Source organism: Ictalurus punctatus, chromosome 24, assembly GCF_001660625.3.
Source record: "Ictalurus punctatus breed USDA103 chromosome 24, Coco_2.0, whole genome shotgun sequence".
NCBI lineage: Eukaryota > Metazoa > Chordata > Actinopteri > Siluriformes > Ictaluridae > Ictalurus > Ictalurus punctatus.
The window spans coordinates 17,254,739-17,260,850 of NC_030439.2; positions in this window are offsets into that span (position 1 = coordinate 17,254,739).

Genomic DNA, 6,112 nt, shown 5'->3' on the forward strand with positions numbered 1-6,112 from the left:
CAATTTGTTCTACAGTAACTCTTCTGTGGGTGAAGACCAGACGGGCTAGCCTTTGCTCCACAAGCTTATCAGTGAGCCTTGGGCGCCCATGACCCGGTTCACCAGTTGTCCTTCCTAAAACTCCTATATTCCACTATATGGATGTGTCAGTGATGTCATTGGCAGTGTAAAGAACTTTTTAACAGTGCTAGCGCTAGCAAAGAAATTAGCAATGACAAAGTGGAATGTTTCAGCTATTATTATTATTATTATTATTATTATTATTATTATTATTATTTCACAAAGGTTACAAAGTACAATGTCTCAAGTATGCATTTAATCAATTCTAGACAGAGCTACACTGATTAGCATAAATGATACGGCAAGCACTAAGGATCACAAGTGTCTGGTCATACGCCAGGCCTTCATGCTATTTCCCATCTCTTTCACTATTAAAAGAAAATATCATGACTACACAAAAATTACTGCAGCAAAAACGCTAGCTAGATGTTAATTCTGATTCATTCATGGGGATACCTGAAAACACTTACTTTCAACATCATAACGGAAAATTCCAACACCATTCCCTCACACACACACACCCCTCCCCCCCTTTTTTTAGTGTGTTTCCTTACCACAGAAGTTATAGCTAGAAGCTAGCAGATGCTAATTTGGAAAAAAAAATAATAATGTTAACAGTGTTTGGATTGAACAAACCACTCATTTTCAAGACCATTTACAAGTATGTACTTTGTAATACTGTATTTTTAGATTAGCTTAGCGGATGTAATACAATTTTAAAACATTAGACTGATCTGAGCCACAGTTTTAATGTTACACAGTACTGTAAATCAGTACTTCCCCCTCAGCTATCATAATATCTCGCCTCTCCCACAGGTCAGAGGTCAGAGGCTGCTCCATTTATAAACGCTAAGAGCTGCAACAAAACACAGAGTCTCTTACAAAATCGCAAAGGTACGACTCATCCCATGGAGTATGTAATTGGCTTACTCATCATTGCTTGGATTACATGCTAAGGATTTTCGGAAAATCGGAATTTCCCAAGAATTTCCAGATCTGTTCACAGGGAATGAAGTGAAGTTTGTTTTTGGCAGTGAAGTGAAGCTTTTGTGTTTGATCACCAGCGAGAAAGAATCCTCCCTAAGCGCCTTAATCATTCCAGGCATGCTTTAGATACCCCCCCCTCTACTCTCCTCTTCTTTATTCACCCTTCACACTGGGATTTTTTATTCCCCTGTCTTTTCATTATCTTTCTTACAGTCGGATAGCCAAATCGCAACGAGAGGAGACTATTGTTTTGCTTTCCACCAAGAAGCATGTTATTTCTAAAACTAAATGGGGCGATGAATAATTAAATCAAGCCTTATCCCAGTATTTCTCTAAAGGGCAGGAATAGCAGGAACAACTTCGAATTTCCGTTTATTGTAAGCACCATGAATAACACACTGATTGCTGTAAATAGAGGAGCTTTCCATACCCCAGGAAGTCTCTAATAAACTCCAGGTCAGGACATACACACCTCCAAGGAATTTCCAACATTATCAGAAGGACAGCTGAGTCGTAAAGATGAATGAAGCACTGAGGGAAAGTGAGTCTGATTCCTGTAAATCACAGAGCTTCCTATGCTCAGTGGGATAAAAAAAGAAAAAAGGTTCCTGTACACAGGAGTGAGGAATTTCAGCGTGGTGATGGCTCAAGGGTTCAGCGTGTTCAAGCTGCATCCTCTCCCTCAACACCGCTGTCAAGTCCAAATGATCTCACTAAGAGGTGGATATACAACTACCAGATGCACGCTTGCTCACAGTAAATACAATGCAGCTGGACAACTGCATGAATGTAGCTGTTTTGCCTGTGTATTCTATTCAAATCAGTTCAATTATGTATTTAATGCTTAATAAAACATGAATAGAAATAAGCTTTAGCGCTTCATCGTAATAAGGAGCCTGTGTGTAATTATACAGAATATGACATTAAGAAACAAATAAGTATATATAAAAAAAAAAGTCAGCATGTGAAAAATGGATCTTTTTTCATTTGGGCCGTTTCTCTGTAAATATTAGGAGCTTCATCATAGATCTGTGGCATCAAAGTGATATATTCATGACCGTAAACCTCATTTAGATTTGCAATATATTCAGCTACTTGTACGTAGTACAAGGCAAAAGGCTATGTATTTTTGAACATTTCTCTTCTTCTCAGTTGTATATTATTGTATTATTTATTTTTTAAAAATCTGCTTTAATGCTACATTATATTACAATTAAGAGCAAATGTTGCCTGCAACGTGCGATCTGTTGAATCTTTCTGCATTTTTAATACAATCTGACGTTTTTCCTCATGTTTAAATGTAACTTGCTTTTTGTAAAGAGGGTGAGCTGGACAAATTTTGTTACAGTGGTGGAAATCACAACCCACCATTATTAAAGTTACTATTTATTTATTGAGTTCTTATCGTAATTCGTGTGTTCGACTGGTCACCTGAATCGAATAGGCTTAATCTAATCCTCAATAACTGAAAAATAAGTACAACTATAAATAACGTCAACTTGAATCTCAATCGTTCAACGTAATGATTCATTCGTTTGAATACGATCGTGTTCTGTCAGTAATTTTTCCGGAATAAAAGCTCTGTGGTTCCAAAACATAGCCGGTGTACCGTACGTATAATTGTCTGTTCGTATTCATATGGATTATGCTCATGGAATATTTGTGCTGTTCTGTAGAATTCATTTTACTGTAAATGAGTTGTGCAAAAGATTTGAGTACCTCTGATCTAGACGTATTTGAAAAACTCAAGTGCTCGAGTGCCACGCAAGTCAAATCTGGCAACCCACACAGCACAAGACAAAATGTGGAACTTTGTCTACTAACGCTTAAATGCCAAAAATAATAACCTATAAGGATAGCAGCTATCCTTGGAAAGTGGAAGTTTCTAAGGCAGCTAGATTAGTCATTGCAGCAGAAATGCGTCAGGGTTATACACCAGAATCCAGCAAGTTCAGAAGGCAAGAAGCAGGGGAGTGCGTTACGATCTTCTGTCATCATTATGTCACAGCACACAAGCACAGTATTCATTTTAAAAACAGTCTAACTATGTCTGCTTAATTGGGAAACTAAAGTCTGCAATTGGGTACACTTTTCCTCGCTCTTATAATTGTGTACCTTTCTTATTAATTTTTATCGTAGTTAATGATTAATAACCCTTGTGTGGGCCTCAGGTCATATTGACCCATTTATTATATTTATATTTAATAAAAGAAAGACTATAGTACAAATATTTTTTCCACCTGAATCTCAGAGGCCTTGGCTTATTTTCTGTGAGGAACCTGTACAACAACAAACATTTTTTGAGCACACATCCTACACCACCGACACATTTATATCCCTTGTAAGGTAATAAATGGTACAAAAGAAGCAAGAACCAAGCACAGCAGGTACATTTCTAATATACACACTGAAAGATTTTGTTCATCATGTGCCGTGTAGACAGACACGTATATCTGCAAGGCTGTAGCTGGGGAGTTCTTGGCCTCCTGAAAAAATATTGACGTGGACCCCACCGCCCTCCACCCATATCATATATGCTATCAGATATGGTCATGGAGGCCCACATCTACATATTATTTTAAAAGATTCATATCATATCACATTGACGCAGTCTATTTACTTGTAACAGAACATGGTAATGTTAGAGTAAACATTTTTCCTTTCGAAAGTTAAATGTTTATTTAAATATGACATCAAAACAATGGCATTACGCCATCAATAACTTCTTACGAAACATTGTTTAAAGTCCTCAAGCAATGATTCAAGATAAACCAATGAAATAATAACAAAAGACCAGAAATGAATGAATTAGTAAGATAAAACTAAAGTAGCAACAATATCATGAAGTCTTTCCAGTCAGTCTGGTGTCTAACAGGTGAAGTAAACCTTAAGAAATGTATAATAATGCAGTCAAAAATAAATAAATAAATAAAACCCCTTAAATTACTCATTGTCTTCATTTTTAATGAAGATAATATGCTACTTTATTTGCTATATTATTAGATAAAGCCAATAAATGCATCCATCCATCCAAGAGAAGTGAGTCGTATTTGCGTTTTCTTGACAACGTTGTTATCTTAAAACATATCACATCAGCAGCCGGCAGGTCTGTAATCCTCGTGATACGCAAATCCAATTTTTTTTTTTCTGCGAGTTATATAAACCAACTTTATTTACATAATAATAGCAGATAAACATGGGGACTTGGAAGAGAAGGTGGTGGGGGGGGGGGGGGGGGGGGGTCTGGAAAACTTCTTTCACGAAATTGCATGTTTTTGTGGTTCTCATTAAACTCTCAGGCATACAAGCTGAAGCTGTAATATATATATATATATATATATATATATATATATATATATATATATATATATATATATATATATATATATATACACTTCTACAACTGTAATATAAGTATTAATGGGATTAAGTGGGGGCCCCTATAATTGTCACCACCTTTCACCCCATTAGCGACGGCCCGGCATATTTGAATATTGTTTGTTCATTATTTTAGTTACTGGAATCTTGTTCATCTACTTTAGACATGAAAGCACACACACCGTTCTGTTTTATCTGAGGTTTCATATGTCAGAAGGATGTGATTCCTTTTATGAAGCGTAAATAAAAAAAAAAAAAAGAAAGACATGATTTATGCTATAAATGTGTTGATTGTGTTGACCCATTGCTTATATCACACAAAGACAGACGACTCTTTCATTGTTTTTAGTGATCTAGCAGAGATACATTTGAAATATTAAACAGATTTGTCATCAATATTGTTTGTGAAGAAGTCAGAGACCACATATACACTGGAATTGTGTAATATTTTCACGTACGCCTTGTTGTTTTAAACCCCCAATTTGCCTGTGCACAAAACAATAACACACAATGGGCCATGGTGTTACAGGAAAATGATCCACTTTTACTTTCCACTTCCGCTCTTTTCCTAAAACAGCATGACTCAGCGTTTTTTCCCCCGCTTGTAACACAGTAGCAGTTTCCTAAGGATTACTACTTTGATTTTTTTTAATGAACAGCATGCCAAGCTTTTTAACCATTTACAATTGCTTTAAACGTTATGAAATGTCCATGAGAAAAGTTAGTTCCTGTTATCACTTATTTTGTAACAACTATAAACAGTTGTTTCCACACCGCTTGTCATGCTACTGAGAAACCAGAACGCCTCTGAATACCCTGCTGAAAAAAATAGAAACCATCACAGAAATTCTAAATATTTCCACTACAAATACTATTACAAACAATCACCTAACCATTAAAGCCAGTACCATTACCATTATTGGTCCTTAATGGTATCCACTAGCATGCCACCAATAGAAGGTAACAAATTACCAGTAGAGACCCACAGGGACCATTAAACTTTCCAATCAAATCAAAACAATTCCCGTCATGACCATTAAAACCGTCGCAAATTCTATGACGGTTTCTATTGTTTTTGTTTTTTTTCAGCAAGGTATCAATATCAAAACCTCACTATATTAATGATAATAGGTTTTGCCTTGTTAAATGACAGTACTATTATTTAAAGTACTATATTTTATTAGTCTTAGTATGTACTACACAAGTCCCTGTGAATGAGCTGTCACTACAGAAACAATAAATATGACATCAGAGGTGCACGGTTTAATTAATAGTAGTAAGCTGATTATCAACCTTATGATAAACACCAATAATCAGATGAGATGTTAAGGGGATGACCCATGCACGAGAGAACTAACCAAAATCCTACAGTTAATTTTCTGTTAAGTTTCGTTAGTAAAACATCATGAGGCTGAAAAAACAAAGCAAATCCATTGAAGATATTACCAAATATTAGATGTGCCAGAATCCACACTGAAGAATAATAGACCAATGAGCTTAGCACAACAATCGATCTAGCAGACCACAGGAAATGGATGCCTGGGGAACAAATGCTTAAACCAAATGTAGGAAAAGTGTCAAAAGTGCTGATAAATAAAGTAAATAAAGCAGCTTTCATTGTGTGTGTCTGTCTCCACTTTCTCTTAAAACTAATGCTCTTGAATTCTTACTTCCTGATTTAACCATA